The sequence below is a fragment of the Lissotriton vulgaris genome, unplaced genomic scaffold (genome assembly GCF_964263255.1).
Source record: "Lissotriton vulgaris unplaced genomic scaffold, aLisVul1.2 SCAFFOLD_784, whole genome shotgun sequence".
NCBI lineage: Eukaryota > Metazoa > Chordata > Amphibia > Caudata > Salamandridae > Lissotriton > Lissotriton vulgaris.
This window is the reverse complement of record NW_028244872.1, coordinates 30,711-54,327: the sequence shown is the minus strand read 5'-3', so window position 1 is coordinate 54,327 and position 23,617 is coordinate 30,711. Positions and strand designations below refer to the sequence as shown.

At 49.8% G+C, this 23,617-nt stretch overlaps 1 protein-coding gene across 1 annotated transcript in view; it reads right to left on the bottom strand.

Moving 5' to 3' along the window:
- The window catches only part of LOC147666698 (uncharacterized), a 271,906-nt gene that overhangs the window by 224,503 nt on the left and 23,786 nt on the right, over positions 1-23,617 (bottom strand). The gene's annotated exons all lie outside the window — the stretch shown is intronic.

Below are 23,617 nucleotides of genomic sequence, written 5' to 3'. Positions count from 1 at the left end.
TAATGAGTGTGTAGTGCATGTATTGGCAGCACTTTTAAGGCAAAAATATTTATCAGGAGAGATACTCTATATTTTACATGAAGGGGGGGACTTGGTAAAGGGCTCTATAAGGATCCGGAAGGAATTCCGTAAATACTACGAGAAACTGTATCATGAGGAACAAAGTGGAGAAGAGAGTTTAATCAGAGAATATATAAGTAGTATTAAAACAAAGCAATTCACCTCCGAAGGTGCGGAATCACTGGAGGACCGACTCACTGAGGAGGAAGTCTACGGTGCACTAAGTGACCTCCCCTCTTGTAAGGCAGTGGTACCCGATCAGATACCCCTTGAGTTCTACAAAACCTTCCTTTCCCCCATAGGACCCGATGAGGTTAGGGACAACAGGGGTGCTCTGTTCCTGAATCATGGGCTGGGGCCTCCATTACTATTTTTCTAAAACAGGGGAAGCCACCCAGAGAAGCTGGCTCCTATAGACCTATCACACTTATGAATAGTGATGCGAAAATATTTTCAAAGGCCTTAGCGACACGTTTAAGTTATATTATCGGCAAAATGATTCACCCCCGTCCGGCATCGGTTTATACCTGGGAGGGGCAGGCACCACAGATCATATACGTAGGGTCATAACTCTGTTTTACGCAGCAGCAGTCTCAGGAGACCCTATGGCCGTGATTTTATTGGATTCTGAGAAAACATTTGATTGGGTCTCCTGGGACTACCTTTGGGCGGTCCTTGCATGGTTTGGTTTCAGAAAGGGTTTAATTAAGGCAATCCAGGGCCTTTACAAGGCTCCAGTAGCTCAATTAAGATTGATTGGGGGTATACAGAATTATTATCGATTACACCGGGTACTAGGCAAGGATGCCCATGTTCTTCCCTTCTTTGTGCCTTATACATTGACCCACTCATCTGGAAGATCGATGCTAATAAGGATATAAGGCCAATGAGGTTTCAAGGGCAAGAAACCAAAGTCCTGGCCTACGCTGATGATGTGGCCGTGGTAACCCCCAATCCCCAAACAGTACTTGTGGCAATTGAGGAGGAAGCCCAGGTATTTGGTACAATCTCAGGCTACTCCCTTAATCAGCAGAAGACACAGATAGTTATGAATAGGACATCTGATCTGGACGATCCCCCGGTGATGCAAGCAGCCACTTATCTAGGTATTTATATGACCCCCAAACTGGGGCAATTGGTCAAGAGAAATATAGCCCCAGTTATTTAAAATCAATGAAGGACTATGAAAGAATGCATAACCTTCATCTATCCATTGTAGGCCAGTGTAATATTATTAAGATGGTCTTCCTACCCAAAGAGCTTTACCTTTTTAGGACTATACCCTTAGAATTTGGGAACCAATGGTTAATGCACTCAGGGACAGACTGGGTATCAAAACTGGCCCTGGCAAAGAGCTCGGCCGGCCCCCCTGGGAGCGGCCGAGCTATTTGCCAGGGCTGGTTTTGGCCGATTTTGTTACAAGGGCCGATTTTGCAGCTATGCTGCAAAAAAGGCCCTCAGGAGCCCAAAATCGGCCCCCACCCTAGCAGCCCACCGGAGAATTGCCCAGTGCCCGCTACGGCCAGTCCAGCCCTGAATGCACTAAACAATATGCTGAATAGATTTTTCTGGGCTCAAGGCAGGACAAGGAGAGCACTGAGATACATGACACTGTCAAGAGAGAGGGGAAGTTGGGCAGTGCCGGATCTCTGAATGTACTATTAGGCCCAGGGGCGGCCTTAGACATGTGCAAGCTGGGCACCTGCACAGGGCCACCAAACCCCATGGGCCACCTCGCCAATATATAGCCTTAATATAATAATCCTCTGAGGATGGATACATATTTGCGTGGCGGCCCCTGGCAGGGATTTGGTGGCCTCCGGCTTTGTTCCACTTCCAAACACCCTGACCCACCCCTCCTCACTGGCCTCCGCGCTCCGCCCCGCCCGGGCCCTCTCTTCCGGGGCCCCCTACCTACGCTCCCTGCCCAGGGCCGCCATGAGCCTAGAGCCGCCCCTGATTAGGCCACTGCTCTACAATATATGCGGGGATTAATGGGAGGCAATGTAGAAGACCGTTGGAGCAGAGCAGGATCACCAGATACATATGAGCTATTTTTGGGAGACTTGGCTCGGAATTGCTTGTTTAACGGTGGAGGAATTGCTGTTATTTACAAAAGAGAGTTCTCCTGTAAATGGGAAAATCTCGACTTCCCTGACTGTGAGGCGGGCCTGTTTAAATTAACTCTCTCCCCCCAATTTACCTTAACAGGCATCTTGATTTACCGTCCACCTGGTTCAGTGAGCGGTTGGGCTACTGCACTTCCCGAACTCATTGCCCCTTTATTAGCACAATCCACTAATTTTACCATTGTCGGAGATTTAAATATTCATTTTAATTCTGCCTCGTGTGCTATTGCTCAACGTCTCTTACAAGATCTCGAAGCTCTTGACCTGCATCTCTACAATTCCGACCCTACCCATAAGGCCGGTAACCTTTTAGACCCTATTATTTCCAATCTGTCGACCATTTCCTATCAATCCTCTACCCCTGTTCTTTGGTCAGACCATTTTTTAATTAAGTTTTCTGTTAAAATATGCATAGCTGACATTCCTAGGCCAGACCTTACCCACAAAACTAGTAGAAACTGGAAACGTCTAGACCTTGACAGATTTAACTCCTCTCTGGCCAACTCCATTCCGTCGGGCTCTAATATTACGATTAAAGAGCTACCCATAATTACATCATGGTTAACTACAGCCCTGGATTCCTGCTTACCTACCCAAAAAAATAAAACTCAAATTCACCACCCCCCGGCGCCCTGGTTCAATGACTCTTTACGCCTGGAAAAATCCCATTGTAAGAAACTTGAACGTATCTGTCGTGCAAAGTATGATCCTGAGCACAAAGCTAATTATAGATCCGCTCTTAAAACCTACCATGCGGCATGTGACTCTGCTAGAGCCAATTTTGCCAATAGCACCATACTCACGGCTCAAAACAGGCCTAAGGCCCTGTTTAAAATTGTTAAAGAGCTTTCTGGTGCTTCTGCAGTTCCGAAAGACCCATGCTTAGACACTGCACAGTGCAATGCTCTAGCTAATTTTTTCCGGGAAAAGATAGACAAAATTTATGCCATTTTTAATTCCACTTCTGCTACTTCTACCCATGACGTGCCCCTGGCTACTCCTCCCTGTTCTTCGCCTACCACTCCCCCATTGCTGTCCTGGGATCCTATCTCCCTGGTGCTTTTTAAAAAATACCTTCAAGACATCAAATCTGGTTCTCCCCTTGACCCCCTCCCCCCTCAAGTTCTAGGTTCCCTTGACCCGGCTCCTCTCCACATTATTTTGGATGTCCTCAACGCCTCATTGGTAGAAGCGACTGTTCCGAATGAATGGAAGCACGCAATGGTGGTACCACTATTAAAGAAGGCCAATGCTGACCCGAACAATCCTTCCAACTTCCGCCCTATTTCTTTACTTTCCTGTTTTTCCAAGATTTTGGAGAAACATGTCAATTCTTTACTTAGTTCTTTTGTTGAGTCCTCCAATTTTCTCCATGGATCCCAGTCCGGTTTCAGGGCTGGTTTCTCCACGGAAACCACTCTCCTTGGCGTGTCAGAAACCATCAGGCGCCAAGTGGATAATGGTGAGACGGTGGCACTCATCTTACTTGATTTGAGTGCCGCCTTTGACACCGTCTCCCATTCCATCTTATTATCCACCTTGGAGACAGTTGGTGTTGGGGGCACCGCCCTGGCCTGGATTGCTAACTTTTTGTCTAATCGCACGTTTCAGGTTTTTTCCTCTACCTCTGTATCTTCCACCCTTCCTTCTCCTCACGGTGTTCCCCAGGGCTCTATCCTCAGTCCCCTTTTCTTTAACCTGTACGTAAGGCCTCTTGCGTTCCTGGCAGAACAGGCTGGTCTTACAATTTACTCTTACGCTGATGACACGCAGGTCATCTACTCACTTTCCACTAACAAAATCCTCCCTTCCTCCTCTCTACAAACTGGATTAAAGCATATATCGGACTGGATGTTGAAGCATAAACTAAAGCTCAACGGGGACAAAACAGAGCTGCTGCTGTTTGGACCCGACTCCTCTCTCTGGGGCCCTCACCATTGGCCCCCGGAGATGGGTCCTCTACCTATTCCATCAGTGTCTGCGCGCAACCTCGGTGTGATCTTCGATAACCAACTCACTTTCAAACATCATGTTGTGAAAGTCGCGGCCACCTGTACTACTATCATCAGGTGGCTGAGGAAGATCACCTGGATGCTGCCTACAGACACTTTGAGGACCGTGGTCCAGGCCCTTGTCATCTCTCGCCTGGACTATGGGAACATCCTGCTCTTAGGTGCTGCCAAAGAGGTAACCAGAAAATATCAAGTGGTTCAAAATATGGCAGTTCGTCTGATCTGCCAACTTCCCGCAAGATCATCGGTCACTCAGCACAGGCGTAACCTGCATTGGTTGCGCATTGAAAGCAGAGTGCACTTCAAAGCACTCTGCTACATGCATAAAATCATGACTGATAGAGCACCACGCTATCTTGCTGCTCTGGTCCAACGATATGTTCCCCCCCGTACACTCAGGTCCTCGTCACAAAACAAATTTAAAATTCCACGCATTAACAGAGCCAAAATGGGTGGCCGCTCGTTTGTCCTGCTGGCCCCATCCTTATGGAATTCTCTTCCTCAACCCTTGCGCACAGAATCGTGCTTTCTGAAATTCCGTAAAGGAATAAAAACATGGCTTTTTAACAACTAATGTCCCTCCCTTTTCTTTCTCCGTTCAGTTTGCTTTAGCGCCGGGAAACCTCCGGGTAGCTGCGCGCTTAATAAATGTAATAATAAATAAATAAATAAATAAAGTATAGTGAACCCAGCTATTATAAAAAAAAACTAGATTTAAAACTCTGGCAGCAGCATTACAGATCTGGGCAGCCTTTCAAAAGAAAATTGGACAGCTTTTTAGAAATCTGAGATTCCTGGAAATCTTTCAAGATAATATATTGGCTAGGTGGGAGGGGCTGGGAATCCAGAAGATAGGAGATCTTTTGGGGCCGGATGGAATTCAGCCATTTAAAGATGTACAAGCTAAATTTGGAGTTGACAAAAGAGACTTTTTCAAATATCTGCAAATACGTAGCTTCTTAGGAGTGAAGAAAGGGGGATCGAACGGATTTGGTGACGTCCATATTATTGAGGTGGTTAGGGGTAGTGAGAGCTGCACCATAAGAAAAATGTACTCAGAATTTTCTCAGTTGAAACAGGATGAACATGAGAAACAAGGGTGCAAATGGTTAGAAGCTTAGCATAGATCAGGGTAGATATTTTGAGTCTTGTGGTACTGAAAATTCTGGACCCGTTTCAGATACATGGTCGTATCATGACGATTTTGGTATCAGCATACCGGTAATGGTTCGAATACTATGCACAAGCATTTCCGTCATGTTCGAGTGACGGAACCACCCTGAAATCGGATTTCTCGTCTGGAACCCACGGGTTCCATTTTGTGATCGGTGGCCATTTTGTGATTGCCCTCACATAAGGCAATGACTTAAGACCGAAACCGACCTGAAGGACACGTCCACCTTTGCTGACTCCGCTGTGACCTGGGCAAGCTAACTCCACTGCCTAAAGCCAAACCTGTCCGGGCAGTTCTTTTTCCAGTGGCCGAGTGAGATCAGAATCAAGACACAACATGTCATAAACCTTTCATCGCATACAAACCATGCCTAATCTTACACACACCTGTCCCTGTTTCTTGCTTTATGACTTGCTTTACGAGGAGGAGGTGCCTGATTTTATTGGGGGTCCGTCGATATCTGATGAAAATACTGGGCCTTGCCGGGTAATCAATTATGAGCTGGACGAACAGAAATGTGGGCTTGTCATCATGACTTTGCTTTTTCTTTGTAGTAAAAATATTTGGATGGTCATCTGTAAAATAAGGAATGTTTGCCTAAAGCACATTATCTTGTATAAAAGAAGAAGGCTGGCTTCGTAAAAGAGAGCAGTCTCCTGAGAACATACATGCGCTTCATGCTGTTGTACTTCTAGGATATCTGTTACTGGCTGCAGCCAATAAATACGATCTTTGATTTCACCTAGAAGACTCTGTGTTTCTGTAGTCTGAAACAGGAAGGACTCAGGAGTTTTCAGGTGTATTCCCTGGCACCGCCGTGTACATAAAAACCCGGTACTCCAGTTGGCGCCCAACGTGGGGCGGTATCAGCGGTACCGGTCCAAGCCAGAGGTTCGTGAGGAGCTTCGTGTGAAAATTCCGGAGGACGGCCAACCACTTCAGCGACCCGTGCATGTCGACGTGGTCCGAAGGTCTTTGCTGCGAGGTTACCCGCGTCCCGACGGCTACGAAGGACTGCTGCCCTGACTAGCGCCCTATTTTGGACCCTTGATGATTTGTAGAGCGAAACGATAAACGAGTCTTCTAGTGACGTCATCGATACCTCAGTTAAGTATAAGTGGAGCGTCTCCCAGTCCTTAGTTTGGTTCTTAGTTTTTGAGTATCCTTCGGGATCGTTTTGTTTGGAACTTGCAAGTGCCAAAACCGAAGGACTCGTGTATTCACGAGACTATCGTATTCGATAATCCTTCGAAGTTTGAAGCTAGACTAAAGAGCGAAGATGCCTGGTCTTAGCAGACTTGGAAATTTGTTTTGCCCTGGTTGTTATAGGGATTCCCAGTTGGAGGATTTGTGTCCGGTTCCTCCGATTGGAACTCCAACATAGGAGCTCTATGTGAAACACGGCATAGGCCCCATCACATATAATGAAGTATGGATCCGATAAACCAGAAACGATGGTGTTCTAAAATGGCCCCAATATGGTAGTTTTGACACAGAGATTTTAGATAATCTAGCGGTAAAACTTTTTAAAAAGAAAGCCCGGCCGGCAATGTTTGACTCTTTTCACCTATGGCGCAGCAAAACAGAAAGAAATGAAATTAGCGAAGAAAATTAAACGAGGTATGTCAATTGTACAAGCTGCCGTTGCGTTCCTAGATAATGAGGAAGAGCGAGAGAGTGAACAAATTCTTAGAAGTAGGAAGTTAGCGGTAGATAAGTGCTACCCAGTTTTGCCACTTAAAGGACAAGAATCAGAGGAAAGACTTGATAAAGATCCTTTAATGTCTCATTTACTGAGTTCACCACCTCCTTATGAACAGAATGCTACAGCGCCTCAGCAACCTTTGGTTGTGCAACCCCCATTGTTGGGCCACAGGTTCTACCGCAATCACCAGCTCCTCTTCAGCTGGTTCCTACTCCTCCGGCGCAGCCCCCTCAAGGGCCGCCGCCATTGCTACCTACTCCATCTATGTTCCCTACGACTTTGCCTACTGCTCCGACTACTTATCCTAACACTACCTCTGCTACTGCCTTCACCCCTGCTTTACCTCAACACGTCTTTCCCGGTGTTTCTGTCCTTCCGTCAGTTTCTCCTTCTGTTCGACGGAGAATGGCCAACACTGTTGCTGGTCTTTCCTCACCCTTCTTTGGGTCTCCTAATACGACCCCTAGCATAGAACGGAGACAGTTGCGGAGTCAACTGCCTGACTATCAAGAGAGAGAATTATTGAATCGGTTAGCGCGTAAATGGGTTGTGGATACCGTGAGATATGATGTACAGTCTGTCGTGGAAGTCTTCAGTCAATGGGAAGCATCGAAGCAAAGATACGTTTTTGAGCAAATGTGTGTATTTCTCTGTGAAGATTTGGAGGGAAATGATCCGGAACACGATATGTCCGAATTATGCCGTGTGCGGTTCGAGTTCTCGGAGGGCATGATCGTAGGCGCCGATGTTGAGAGAGCGGTTGCGACATTGCTGTCGTATCGAAGTAAAGGGGGCACTTCTCGATCACTATTTGAGTGTGACACACCCGGTAGGAAAAAGGCGCGATAATATCCCATGAGAGAGGTTCCGCCGGAATGGAGGGAAGGGGACGCAAATGCCAATCCAGCCATTCCGCCGCATTTTCAGCGTGTATCGGTGCATGTTCCTTGGAAGAGATCTGAAGTTTTGGCTCTCAAGCAGACATTACCTGACCCCCGTAAAAACCCTGCAGGGTATTATAAGGAGTTATCACAGACTGTAAGCTCATGCATTATGAACTTAGCCGATATAGACATGTTGTTTGGGAACGTGGTTCCACGGCCTTTATGGGGAAAGATTCGCCACGCCGATCACGATCAAGAGTTAGGTGATACATGGGTTAACATTGCCGCTGTAGACAGCAGACAAATTGGTGGTGCTAAACCCGAACCTTTAATTGCGGAACTCCCTGGTAAAATAATAACTTATATGAAGACTTTAATGCCTGAATTACGTATCAACTGGGACAAGTTGTCTGCGTGTAAGCAGAAGACGGACGAGACTGTGTCTGACTTTTTCACGCGGTTTGAAGAGACTTTTGTAGATCATAGCGGTCATGATATGGCTAATGAAGGTGGCCAGAGATTGTTCGTCGACAAATTTGTGCATAATTTTCTTCCCGAGTTGTGTGCTAAGTTGAAGGATTCCGAGAGTGCTTGGGCTGTTTCCACGTCAGCACAGATTTTAGCGACGGCCCAGTACTATGAGAATAGGCGCAAAGATGAATTGGAGAAAGCGGATAAAAAGACTAAGGAATTGAAAACTAAAGTCCTCCTGTAGCAAGCTTATCCACCCCGTACTAATAGTCAGCGCGATTATCAGCAGCCTCAGCAATATTCGAGAAACTCGCAAATAAACGAGTCTTCTCAACAGCGTTTACCGTATGGACCAAATCAGTGTGCGTATTGTAAAGAAGAGGGTCATTTTAAGAGTAGCTGTCCGATTTTGTTACAGCGCACGAATGGTACTTCTGGTGCGAGAGATCGAGGTGTTCAACAAGCCCCTAGAGGAAGGGGACGTGGACATATTCCCCAGAACGCACGTTCCTTCCCGCCTCAGAATTCAATGAATAGTTTTGACCAGCAGAATAACGCGTCTGGTAGAACAGCTCAGTACTATGCTGATGACTACTATGCAGAATATGAGAATATGGTGGGTAATGGTTGCTAGGACAGCCATGGACAGAGAGAGGGAGTTGTTTCAGTTCCAATAGATCAGAGTGGACCTTATGTTGAGGTGATTACATCAGGTGTGTCAGAACCTTTTCTGTTGGATACTGGTGCTACAAAGAGTTCTATTATGCACTCAAAACTCCCTGGCGCACCTTTGTCTGGCGAAATGAATGTTTCCGTAGGTTTTTCTGGCGCCCCGGTTAGGAACCCGATTTCTAGTCCTATGTCACTTTCTATTGGAAGCACCCCTCATTCTGACGACAGGTTGTGGTGAAAATTTGATGGGATTGGATCTGTTGAAAAGATTGCATGCGACTTTGTACTGTTCTCCTTCAGGAGTACAACTTACACTGGGTAAGAGAGTGGTTTCTCCGATGTATTTGTCAAAGGATAAACTCCCAACAAAATTGTCTTCTCTCCCGGATATTCTTTGGGCTACTGATCCTAATGATGTGGGCCTTTTGGAAATATCACCATACGTTGTGACATTGAAAGCCAATGTTAGAATGCCGCGCATTCCCCAGTACAAAATCTCTAGCGAAGGTGAAAAGGCATTGTTAGCGATCATTTATGACCTGATTGGTAAAGATGTAATTGAAGAGACGAAAGGCAATGTTTGTAACAGTCCTGTTCTGCTTGTTCTGAAGCGCACTGATCCTTCCCAGCCACCTGTTTACAGGTTTGTGATTGATCTTAGAGAGGTGAATAAGATCGTTGTGCAACAGTTCCCGGTTGTCCCTGATATAACTGCCCTATTGACTATGATTCCAGCTTCAGCGGCTTGGTTCTCAGTGATTGACTTGAAGAACGCTTTCTTCAGCATTCCAATTGCTGAGGAGAGCAGGGATATTTTTGGCTTCAGTTTAGGAGGCCGAAGTTTCCGCTTCAAACGCGCTCCTCAAGGCTACTGCAAAAGTCCATCAATATACAGCCAGGCTTTGAAAACACAGCTTGATACAATCGTTTTCCCTGATGGTGCTACCCTTATTCAGTACGTTGATGATTTGTTAGTTGCCGCAGATACTGAGGAGGGTTGTAAAGAAGCCACCTTGTCGTTGTTGCGTCATTTGTCTGATTTGCATCACAAGGTGTCTCTCTCGAAGCTGCAATATTGCCGACAAGAAGTGACCTACCTAGGTCACCTCTTATCGAAGGAGGGAAGGAAACTGACCCCAGAAAGAATTCAGGCAATTGCAAAGTTGAGTGTGCCAAGAACACAGAGAGAAGTGCGTGCTTTCTTAGGTATTATATCCTATTGTAGGCAATGGATACCGAATTTTTCCTTATTGGCCAAACCATTGGTGGCATTAACTTGTAAAGATACACCGAATCCCATCCCATGGTCTAAAGAGTGTCAGAAAAGTTTTTCAGAATTGTGTGATGCACTGTGTGTGTTCGGCTCCTGTATTGGGTACCCCCGACTACAGTAAGCCTTTTACATTGTACGTCCATGAGAAAGAAGGTTGTGCATTGTCAGTGTTGACACAGTCTTTTGGGTACAAGCAACGTCCATCCACGTATTTCTCGTCGACTTTGGATCCTGTAGCTAAACCGCTGCCAAGTTGTTTAAGAGCCACAGCCGCAGCAGCTGTTTCTATTCGACAGTCTGCTGTGTTAGTAATGAATAACATGTTAACCGTGATGGTCCCGCATGCAGTGGACACTCTGTTAAACAGAACCAAGACACAGCACTTAACTAGTGCTCGATTGTCAGGTTATGAATTAACACTCCTAGCGAGTCATGTGCACATCAAAAGGTGTAATACATTAAACCCAGCTACGTTGTTGCTGATCCCAGTCGAGACAGAGAATGTTGAAAAGTCATATGATTGTTTCCTCAGAACTGAGGAAGAAACGAAAGGGAGAATAGACCTTAGGGACACTCCCCTAGCAGAATGTGATGGCACTTTGTGGGTCGATGGTTCATGTTTCAAGTTGCCGAATGGCGATACGACTACGGCATATGCTGTTACGACCTTGCATACGATTGTTGAAACTGCACATATCCCACATAACTCAGCGCAAGCAGCAGAGTTGATTGCATTAACAAGAGCGTGTGTGTTGGGAAAAGGAAAACAAGTGAATGTGTACACTGACAGTCAGTATGCCTTTGGTGTTGCCCATTGTTTTGGACGTTTGTGGCGTGAACAAGGTTTCTTGACTTCGCATGGTGCTAAGATCCAGCACGGTCAGTTGGTGAATGAGCTTCTTGAGTCACTGACTTTGCCGTTGCAAGTGGCGATTGTGAAATGCAGTGCACACAAAAAGATTACAGATGATGTTGGTCGTGGAAATGCATTTGCGGATGAGGTTGCGAAAGAAACCGCATGGAATATAATGTGTCGAATGTATGTTGCAGGCCCTGCACGATGGATGGGTGACGTTGGGATGTGTGAAGATACGATTGAGAGTGTGAAGTCCATCCAAGCTGAAGCTACAGAGAGAGAACTGAAGGTATGGAGAGAAAGCACAGGTAAACTGGACGCGAATGGTTGTTGGGTTGAATTGTCGGAGCATCAGCGTTGGTTGCTACCCGATGCGTATGTGCCTGCAGTGGTTACAATGGCGCATGGAATGGCGCACATCAGTGTGAAGGGAATTTGCAAGTTACTGGCTCCAGTATGGCAGAACACCAAAATCGCTAAGTATGCAGAGAATATAGTCAAGAACTGTATGTTGTGTCTGAAATACAATCCTGGTAGGGGAACCCCAACTCCAGCTGGTCATTTCGCTCCTCCTACGTACCCGTTCGAGGTTTTGCAGCTAGATTTCATCCACATGGAAAGGTGCAACAATCTGAAATACGTACTCGTTGTTGTTTGTGCCTTTTCAAGATGGATAGAAGCATACCCCCTGAAAGACAATGGTGCCTTATCAACAGCTAAAGCCCTTATCAAGGAGTTCTTCCCCAGATTCGGAATGCCGAGAATGGTTTGGAGTGATAATGGGAGTGAATTTGTTGGTCGAGTGATGAAGAAAGTGTGTGAAGGGTTAGGTATTCATCAAAAATTCAACGCTGCAAATCACCCCCAATCAGCTGGATTAGTAGAGTGCTATAACGGCACGCTAAAACTAAAACTGGCCAAAATTCAAGCGAGTTCTGGTCTTACTTGGCCTGACGCTCTGCCCTTGGCACTCCTATCCACAAGAATGACTGTGCACTCGAGAGTGGGACTTAGTCCCTACGAAATAGTGTTCGGCCGTCCGGCCAACATATGGGGAGTGCCAAGGCCAGCCAGGTTCAGCGACTTAGAGCACCCTGTACTGCTTGATTATTTGTACGAATTGACGGTTAAATTGCGTGTTTTACACCAACAGGTACATGATACTCTACCCCAAGCTACTGAAGCTCCAGGACATCCTATCGACCCTGGAACCTATGTACTCATGAAGAATTTTCAGTGGACAAAGAATGATGAGACCGCTGGACCGGTCCCCACCTAGTACTTCTCTCCACGAGATCGGCCGTTCGCGTAGAAGGAAAGAAACACTGGATCCACGGGGCCCATTGCAAAAGGGTCCCTCTACCCCTGCCTCACGACCGGTGGGTCCAGGAGGGGATTGCTGATTCTGAGACTGAAACTTCGCCTCGCTTCCTGCTCTTCAGTGATGCACAGGTAAAAGGAACAAACTCTGTACGCGAGAGCGACGACATTCTGCAAGGATCTGTACCATCGTCAATGCGATTGAATATTACAGAACCTGAACTGTTGTTTGAAAACCAGACAATCCCCGGAAAAACACGCTACAATTTGAGGCCGAGAACTACGACTATGGACAAATAAAAATTTACTCTTTGACTATTTTTGATTGTGCAGCTCTCTCATCTGAGAAACGTGCTCATTTTTGTTTTTTCGAACCGCCATCCGGTTCCGCTGCTAGGGTCGCGGTTGCCCAAGTCTCTGGAGTGCAGCTGAAGACGTTAGGTTGACAGTTCTGTGGGTTTAAGGGAGTCACCCTGGACTGACAGAAGCACTCTTTAGCAGAAACACCCTGCCACCGCGGGCAGCAACTTAGAAAGGATGGAGTTTTCTAAGATGGAGAGACCTGCCAGACAAATGAACTTTAAAGCAAGAATGTGTACATTAATGACAAGAACACGATTTCTGATATTATGTATTTGTATGTTGCTTAGTGTGATGACATTTTTTATAGGATATGTTTTATTCACTTTTCAAGTGTCATTTACACCCACTACAAGCCCATACCTCCTCCTACTGTTTCCTCACATTCTTTTCACCCTCTGCCTAAACACGAGACCACTAGAAGATCAGAATTTGCAAATAACTCTTTCGTTCAGCTTTTACACCAACACCAGTTAGTAATGAACACGACTAATTGTTGGGTGTGCGGTCTTATGCCACATACGACGGATAAAGGTATGCCATATTTTGTGTCTTGCCATTCAGCTACTATGGTTCTTTGAGGGCGTTTCAGACGATGTTCCTATTTGCCATCGAACCATATCCACCACGTCCCACGAGAAGTAACTCGAGCAACAAGGCATTAGTGGTAGGAATCACGAATATGAGTAGAGACATTGACTCGTATAGAACCATTCCTGGAGATGAGTTGCAAGCGTACACTAGATGGAACATGACCGGATATAGAGTTGCTCTGAATGAGAACAAACTAGCAAAGAGATCCTCCCCGATTTGGATTGTACCCCATAAGGGTCACCTTTGTCTGCAAGGTAATGGCAGGAATCCCGGAGCCCAGTTAGGGAAGAGTGTCTGTACTGAAACATATGCCTTTTCGTTTCAGACCTCCCCTTCATTCCTAGCAGCTAAGGACACCTACTTCATCTGCCATGATAGAGCGTATACATGGCTACCCCCCGACTTCTCGGGCACATGTTTTATTTCGTTCCTGTTGCCTCCCACCTACACGGCCGCGGCAGATTACCATAGTACAAGGACAGTTAGAGGTGTTGTGAGTAAAGACGACACTACGGGACAAGAATTTGGAGACTTCGTAAAAGGTTTTCTGCCGTTCTGGGGGCCTATGGTGAACAGCAGGAACATTCGCCAATTGACGAGGGTAGTTGAATCTACCATAGTCGAAACCGCCGGTGCCCTTAGTAACTTGACTGCGGAGATCCAGTCGGACCGCATTATGACTCTTCAGAACAGGGTCGCCTTAGACGTCATACTTGCAGACCGAGGTGGGGTGTGTAAGGTGATGCAATCAAGTTGCTGCATTTTCATCCCAGATAACGCTCCGACAGTATACCATGCCATCTCCAAACTGCATAAGATCTCCGAATTCATTCACGTGGATAAGGGAGACTGGTCTTTGATGGGGTGGTTCTGGAAACTGATATCTGCCTGGGGATGGAAGATTCTGATAGTCGTTGGGATGATCTTAGCCATTCTTTTCCTGTTCTGTCTGTGTATACAATGTGCTCCTGCAATATGTGGCCTCTGTGCTACATCGTGTGTAAGGAAACATATATCAAGAAACAAACTAAGTAGTAGGATGATGCTACAGCAACATCTCAATGACTTTGCGAATATAGACCTGGACTCAGATTAGCATGAGTATAGGTTATTGCCTATGTAAGGGCAAAAGGAGGGTCTGTGGTACTGAAAATTCTGGACCCGTGTCAGATACATGGTCGTATCATGAAGATTTTGGCATCAGCAGACCGGTAATGGTTCGAATACTATGCACAAGCATTTCCGTCATGTTCGAGTGACGGAACCACCCTGAAATCGGATTTCTCGTCCGGAACCCACGGGTTCCATTTTGTGATCGGCGGCCATTTTGTGATTGCCCTCACATAAGGCAATGACTTAAGGCCGAAACCGACCTGAAGGACACGTCCACCTTTGCTGACTCCGCTGTGACCTGGGCAAGCTAACTTCACTGCCTAAAGCCAAACCTGTCCGGGCAGTTCTTTTTCCAGTGGCCGAGCGAGATCAGAATCAAGGCACAACATGTCATAAACCTTTCATCGCATACAAACCATGCCTAATCTTACACACACCTGTCCCTGTTTCTTGCTTTATGACTTGCTTTACGAGGAGGAGGTGCCAGATTTTATTGGGGGTCCGTCGATATCTGATGAAAATACTGGGCCTTGCCGGGTAATCAATTATGAGCTGGACGAACAGAAATGTGGGCTTGTCATCATGACTTTGCTTTTTCTTTGTAGTAAAAATATTTGGATGGTCAACTGTAAAATAAGGAATGTTTGCCTAAAGCACATTATCTTGTATAAAAGAAGAAGGCTGGCTTCGTAAAAGAAAGCAGTCTCCTGAGAACATACATGCGCTTCATGCTGTTGTACTTCTAGGATATCTGTTACTGGCTGCAGCCAATAAATACGATCTTTGATTTCACCTAGAAGACTCTGTGTTTCTGTAGTCTGAAACAGAAAGGACTCAGGAGTTTTCAGGTGTATTCCCTGGCACCGCCGGGTCCATAAAAACCCGGTACTCCAGTCTCTTGAACTAGGGCAGACCATCCTGTGCTCAGCTGGGCTGCAAGCACAACATTTTAAAACACTCTTCTCACTGTATCACACCCCAGCCAAATTAGCGCAATGGGAGTGGGGGGAACAGGAAGGGATCAGATGTTCTCAACCTGCCCCAGTTTAGAAACTTTGAATAAGGAAATAGAAAAGTTTTTAGATCATTCCCAAAAGATAATGGTAATGCTAACCCCTGAATTAATGCTCCTCGGGGTCAGCAATGGCGAAAAACAAGTTGCATGCAAATATTTTTCATTTATGATTAAAGCAGTTGTGAGAATTTGTATATTATTATTATTATTATTATATTTAAGCTTATAAAGCGCGCAGCTACCCGGAGGTTTCCCGGCGCTAAGGACCAGATTAAGGGAAAGAGCAGACTGAAAAAAAAAAAGAGGCAGAGTTATTGGTTAAATAACCAAGTTTTGATTTCTCTGCGAGAATTTCAGGTAACAGGATTCAGTGCGAAGAGATGGTGGAAGAGAGTTCCAGAGGGAGGGAGCCAGGACGGAGAAAGAACGACCACCCATTCTGGCTCTCTTAACTCTGGGAATTTGAAACCTGTACTGATTGGAAGATCGGAGAGTGCGGGCAGGGCAGTATCGATGCACTAAAGCACTAAGGTAGGATGGGGCTCGACCTGCGTTGATTCTGTGCATATAGCAGAGGGCCTTAAATTTTGTGCTGCTTTCAATGCGTAGCCAGTGCAATTCACGAAGAGAGTTGGAAGTGGGGGATCGGTTGGGGAGTTTACAGAGCAGTCGAGCCGCCATGTTTTGGACTGCCTGTAATTTACGGGTCACCTCTTTGCACGCCACCAGGAGAAGAATGTTGCCATAGTCTAATCTGGAGGCGATTAAGGCCTGGACTACGGTTTTCTGAGTCTCCTGAGGGAGCATCCAAATGATCTTACGGAGCCACTTGATGATGGTAATGCAGGTGGAAGAGGTTTTTACCACGTGGTGTTTCAGGGAAAGTTGATCATCAAAAGTGATGCCAAGATTGTGTGCTGTTTTAGATGGAACGGGGGGCGTACCCATTTGTGTGGGCCAATGTTGGGGCCCCCACAGAGTAATGTTCTTACCAAATAGAAGGAGCTCTGTTTTCCCCCGTTTAACTTAAGTTTGTTTTCGCTCATCCACTTGGCGATGTTACTGAGGCCAACACAGAGGGAAGAGGGAGTGGATTGAGAGCCGGTTGAGAGAGAGTAGATGATCTGTGTATCATCGGCGTATGAGTAAATGGTTAGCCCCGCTTGTTCCGCAATCGTAGCCAGAGATCTGACATACAGGTTGAAAAGTAAGGGGCTCAAAATGAAGTCCTGGGGGACACCATGCGCCGATTTATAGGTTTGGGAGACAGAAGAGGGAGAGAAGACTTGGAAAGTACGGTCTGAAAGAAAACTAACAAGCCAGTTGAGGGCCTGGCCGGTGATGCCTGATGATTTAAGGGCATTGATAAGGATGGGGTGGGAAACCGTATCAAATGCGGCACTCAAGTCGAGGAGAATGAGTGCCACGGTTTCCCCCCCATCCACTCGGCATCGAATAGTTACAGAGACCCCCAGCAGGGTAGATTCTGTCGAGAAACCGGATCTAAAACCTGACTGAGATGGATGAAGGATGTTACTGGATTCAACATGCAGGGTAAGTTGTGTGTTGATGTGCTTTTGCAATGTTTTTGAAAGAACAGGGAGGAGAGAAATGGGGCGGAAATTGGAAGGGTTATTGGGGTCAGCGTTGGCCTTTTTTAATAAGGGCACAATCATGGCGTGTTTCCATGCGGAGGGTACCTTGGCTTCTCTGAGGGAGGAATTAAGTAGGTCCAGAATAAGGTTAAGGGAGGGGGTGTCCAAAATTTTTAAGATTTGAGGGGGAAGTGGATCCAGTGGATCCAGTGGAGAGCCAGATTTGATGTTGCTGATGATGTTGATGAGTGTAGAGCTATTGAGGAGATCCCAAGTCCAGATTTGCTGAACAGGTGAAAGGTGGGTTTCCTCTAAGACATCGGGTTCGAGAGAGATCACAGTATCAAGTCTTTTAGGCGAGCTATTCTGTTGCGAGGGTGAGGGAAGCATGTCCACAGAAGCCTCAGGATCGCATAGAGTAGCTGGATCAGGTAATTTTGGGGGGGAGGGGAGGGGGATGGGCTTGTGAAAATCAGCATAAATGGCATGGATTTTGGAAATAAAAAATTCAGCCAAGGAGTTGCATTGTGAGGCGTCTAAGCAAGGCGCTTTGGGCTGACATGCTGCTCCTGAAAGTTCGTGTACAACCTTAAAGAGTGCCTTGGGGCGATTTTGTGCCTCAAGTATGGTAGTATTGACAAGTTCTCTTTTGGCAGTTTTACAGAGTAGGTGGTAGTTATTTTAGGCGGTCTTATAGGTTTGCTTAGAGCCTGTATCGTAGTGTATGCGCCACTTGCGCTCAAGGTTTTTACATAAAGTTTTTTCTTTTTTCAGTGCGTCTGTGAACCAGGGCGCGGGGGGAAGGTGCTGGTTGTGCTTTTTCTTTTGCTGGGGTAGGCATACGTTAACAGCTTCAGTTAACCAGTGTTAGACGGGGACCCGAAGGGTCGGCCGTGTACAGGGGGAGAGGCCTCCGGTGAGGGCCGTCTCCGGCGATCGTACAGACAAGTAACTTCCCCCCCACAAATGGACACCACACAAGGATGAGATCTACACACTTTATATAAGGTTCTTGAGGCAAGGTTATCAACGATACAGTGGGGTCAGGACACGAGGATCCTCCCAATTCTAGTCTCTGTAGGGAAAGGGGTAGCGGGACAGTCTTGGTACCGGTCTGGTACAGGGGCGGCAAGAAGGAGCTCACAATCCTTGAGCTTAGGGGTCTGCAAGGTCGGGCCGCGGCAGCGCCAGCAGGCTAGGATGATAGTTCTCGGCAAGGAGGGCCGCGGCAGCGCCAGCAGGCTAGGATGAGGGATCACGTTGCAGAGGGGCCGCGGCAGCGCCAGCAGGCCAAGGCGATGGTTCACAAGGATGGGCCGCGGCAGCGCCAGCAGGCAAAGACGAAGGTGCACGTTGCAGAGGGCCGCGGCAGCGCCAGCAGGCTTCAGAGATGGGTTCACAAGGCAGGGCTGCGGCAGCGCCAGCAGTCCGTCAAGGATGAGTTCTTCTCGGTGTCTCTCCACTCTAGGATACAACTGCCTTCCTGCTCTGGAGCTGCCCCAGTTATAGGTCTGGTCTCCTTTGATGTCCGGACCCTCGCGCTTGGAGGTCGGGAGGTCCGGGATGAGGGAGTCCAGACACCCAGCAGGGGGGTGGAGCCAGCGCCCGGGGAGGCCGGGGGCGATCGACACCTGACGGGGGAGAGCCATCGACACTCCTTCTCCCATTGACCTGCCAAGTGGTCTCTTCACCTCCTGGGTGGATGGTGGTGCCTCGATGTCGGGGCCTGGCCAGGCCCAGGGTTGGGGTCGAGCCGAGGCCACGCGGCCTCGTGATGCAGTGTCCAAAGATGGCGGGTGGGCCGGGGCAATGGTGCTGATGGGGGCCCGGGACAGCCGATACTGGGGTGTTCGGGAGCTGGAGTCCCTTTGGGGACGGGTTGCGGGTTGCCTCGGTGGGTTGCCGGGATGGTTCTTTCTGGGGATACAGGGAGAGCCGGTGTCCGGCCCTATCATGCGGGGAGGGAGCGGGCCTTCCACGAGGCCTGTCCAACATGCGTCCCCCCCAGCTGAAGGCAGGGAGAGTCACCCATCCTCTTGGGTACTCTCCTCGCCGAGGCGGAAAAAGCGTGACAGGCGTCCGCGTTGGCGTGGTCCTGGCCAGGAAGATGCTCCACAGTGAAGTCCATCCCCTGCAAGGAGATGGACCATCGCAACAGTTTTGGGTTCTCCCCCCGCATTTGCATCAGCCATTGCAGGGGTCGGTGGTCTGTCTGTACCCGGAAATGGGTACCGAAGAGGTAGGGCCGGAGTTTCTTGAGGGCCCATACCACGGCGAAGGCCTCCCGCTCGATGGTGCTCCAGCACTGTTCTCGGGCCAGCAGGCGTCGGCTGATGAAGGCCACTGGCTGATCGACTCCCTCGGCGTTGAGTTGAGAGAGGACTGCCCCAACGCCATGATCTGAGGCGTCCGTCTGTACTATGAACTCCCGGCTGTAGTCGGGGGCCTGGAGCACGGGGGCGGTGCACATGGCGGTCTTCAACTTCTCGAAGGCCGCTTGGCAGTCTGGAGTCCAGTGGATTGTTTTGGGGTTTTTCTTGGATGTGAGTTCTGTGAGGGGCCCCACAATGCTGCCATAGTCCTTCACAAACCGCCGGTAGTACCCAGTGAGCCCCAGGAAGGCCCGGACTTCGGTTTGGGTAGTAGGGGGTTGCCAGGCCTGGATGGCAGCGATCTTGAGCTGAAGGGGGGCCACCAGACCGCTCCCCACTTGGTGTCCGAGGTAGGTCACGGACCCCTGGCCAATCTGGCATTTGCTGGCTTTGATGGTGAGGCCGGCCTGCTGGAGGGCGTGCAGGACTTCTCGGAGGTGGTGAAGGTGGTCTGCCCAGTGGCGACTGTACACAGCAATATCATCCAGGTAGGCGGCGCTGAATTCTTCGAGGCCCGCCAGTACCTGGTTCACGAGTCGTTGGAAGGTAGCTGGAACGTTTTTCATGCCGAATGGCATCACCTTGAAGTGGTAGTGGCCATCTGGGGTAGAGAAGGCGGATCTTTCTTGGGCCCCGGGGGTGAGGCCGATTTGCCAGTAGCCCGCTGTTAGATCGAAGATGCTCAGGTAGCGGGGGCCCCCATGCGGTCAACTAGCTCATCCGCCCGGGGGATAGGGTGAGCGTCGGTTCTGGTAACGGCGTTCAGGCCCCGATAGTCCACACAGAACCGGAGCTCGGGGGCAACGCCTGGGGCGGCAGCCTTGGGGACCAGTACGACTGGGCTGGCCCAGGGGCTGTCAGATGGCTCGATCACTCCCAGAGCCAGCATTTTGGTGACTTCGTTCTGGATGCAGGCGCGCACCCGATCTGGCACCCGGTACGCCCTGTGTCGAATAGGTGGACTATCCCCGGTGTCCACGTCGTGAAGGCACCAGGGGGTGACCCCGGGGGTGAGGGAGAACAGGTTTGCAAATTGTAGCAGGAGAGCTCGACAGTCTTGGCGTTGCTCCGGGGACAAAGCATCGGAGAGTCTGACCCCTTCCACTGAGCCATCCTGTTCACGGGTCCTCAGTAGGTCAGGGAGGGGCTCGGAGTCTTCCTCCGTCCCACTATCGGTAGCCATCAGGAGGCTGAGTTCCGAGCGTACGAAGTGGGGTTTGAGTCTGTTGGCGTGGAGGACCCGTAGGGGGTTCCGGGAGGACTCCATGTCGATTAGGTAGGTGACGGGACCCTTGCGCTCTATCACCTTGAAGGGTCCTGTCCATTTGTCCTGTAGGGCACAGGGTTCGACCGGGGAAATCACCCAGACTTGTTGTCCCGGCTCGAACTCGATGGAGGAGGCATGCTGATCATACCATTTCTTCATGTCCTCCTGGCTGGCTTCAAGGTTGGCTTTGGCGAGCTCCCTGAATCGCCGGGTCTGGTTGCGAAGGGTCAGGAGATACTTATATATATCTGGAGGAGTCTTCTGGGGGGCCATCTCCCATCCTTCCTTGACCAGGCTGAGGGGACCCCGGACGGGGTGTCCGTACAGGAGCTCAAATGGGCTGAAGCCTAGGGATTTCTGGGGGACTTCTCGATAGGCGAACAGGAGGCACAGGAGCAGCACGTCCCATTGGCGACGTAGGGGTTCTTCTAGGCCCATGATCATTTCCTTGAGAGTGCGGTTAAACCGCTCGACCAGTCCATTTCCTTGCGGGTGATAGGGGGTCGTGAATTTGTAGGTGACCCCGCACTGTTGCCAGAGAGACCTCATGTACTTCGAGATAAAGTTCGTGCCCCTGTCGCTGACGACTTCCCGGGGGAAGCCCACCCGAGAGAAGATCCCCATCAGGGCTCGGCCTACCACGGGCGCTGTCACGGTCCGAAGAGGAATGGCCTCGGGATAGCGGGTGGCGTGGTCCACCAGGACCAGGATGAACCGGTGCCCTTGTGCCGTTCGGGGGTCCAGGGGCCCCACAATGTCTATTCCCACCCGTTCGAACGGGGTGGTGACGACGGGAAAGGGTTGCAAGGGTGCTTTGGTCTTTCGGCCGCTCTTCCCGCTGGCCTGGCAGGTGGGGCAGGTCCGGCAGTGGTTGGAGACATCATTTCGCATTTTGGGCCAGTAGAAGTGGGTCACCAGGCGGCTGTACGTTTTGTCTTGCCCCAGGTGTCCGGCGAGAGGCACATCGTGTGCCAAGTTCAAGAGGAAGTCTCTGAAGCGGAGGGGTACCACCAGCACCCGACTGGCCCCCAGCTCAGCAATCCTTTGCTCACTGTAGAGCAGGTCATTGTCCCAATAAATCCAGTGGGCCCCCGAGGTGTCTCCTGCGCTCTGGGTGAGGGCTTGCTGCCGGAGTCCCTCGAGGGAGGGACATGTCCTCTGCTCTTGTCGGAATTGTTCCTGGGTGGGGCCACCCTCTTGACGCCACTGGGCCAGTTCGGGAAGGTCCCGGAGCCGATCGAGCCCTTCTTCGTTTTGTTCTGGAGGACTGGCTTCTAGGGTGGCTCCCTCTGGGACGATCGGGGGAGGAGGCTCTGGCCATTCGGGTTCTTCGGGACTGGGGATGGCGCGGGCGGCCATGGACCGGGTCGTTACGCAGGCCCATTCAGGGAGGCCCAACATCCCCAGGTGCTCTCTTCTTTTGACGGCTGCCCAGGGGGAACTTTCGAGGTCGTTCCCCAGGAGGCAGTCCACGGGTGCATCATCGCGGACAGTTACTTTCAGCATTCCGGACACTCCTCCCCACTCGAAGGGGACGCAGGCCATCCGACACAGGCTTTCTGAGTTGTCGGCCGACCGTACGGGGCAAAGGATGTTTGGCCAGATCTGGTCCGGGGTCACCAGATGACAGCGGACTGTGGTCACACTGGCCCCGGTGTCGCGGAGGGCTTCAGCCCGGCGCCCATTAATGTTGACCCACTGGCTGTATTTCTGCGTGTTGGCGGGCAGGGGGGCCCGCGGGATCATGTCTCTTTCCCCTAGGCAGACCAGGGACATGGCGGCTGGTTCCCACTCGGGCTGGTCGGGCTCGTACTCCTCAGGGTCTTCTGGGGTTTGCTCTTCCCCCAGGGCGGCGACAGCGACCTGGCGGGGCATAGGGTTCTGGTTCTTCGGGCAGTTGGGATCATTGGCGTAGTGGCCGGGTCGCTGGCAAGTAACGTTGGCCCGGAAACCTGGACGCATCGGGAGGTTTCTCCTGCCGGCCGGGGGCGGGGCGTTGCTGGCGGGAGCCACCGGGACGGCGTCTCTGCCCCGACCCTGGCCTCCTCCTCCCCCTCGGGGGCGATGGGGTCCTTGGGCGGCTCTGTTCTGTTCGCTGGGCCCGTTTCGGGCAACTCGGGTGCTTTCCCATCGGTCAGCTTCGGCGGCGAGTTGCTGAGGTTCAGTCAGTTTACTGTCGAGGAGGTGCTGCCTGAGCTCGACGAAGCAGTTGTTAGAAAGGTGCTCCCACACAATAAGGTCGAAGAGTTGCTCGTAAGTGGTCACTTTGCTTCCCTTGATCCACCCCTCGAAGGCTCGGCTAAAGAAGTTCACGTACTCCACCCAGGTTGTACCCGGGATCCGCTTGCAGTCGCGGAACCGCTGGCGGTACATCTCGGGCGTGAGTCCGTATCGAGTGAGGAGGGCGGCTTTCATGGGGTCGTAGGATGTCATCTGATGGTCCGGGAGTTGCAGCAGGGCGTCTCGCCCTTCGTTGACAAACCTCCCCCATAACCCGGCTCCCCAGTCGCTCCGGGGAATCCGGTGGGAGGTCATGGCTACCTCGTAGGCTTTGAACCATTGCTGGATATCATTGTTCCGGTAATACTCTCTGACGACGTCCTTGGGGATGTGGACCTTGGGGTCTGTAGTGGCAGGAGTGTTCGGGCGCTCGGGACCCCGAGATCTTTGTTCTGTTTCCGAATCTCTAGTTCTTTTAGGTTGCGCTCATGTTCGTAGGCTAGCTTTTTCTCTTCTAACTCTCTC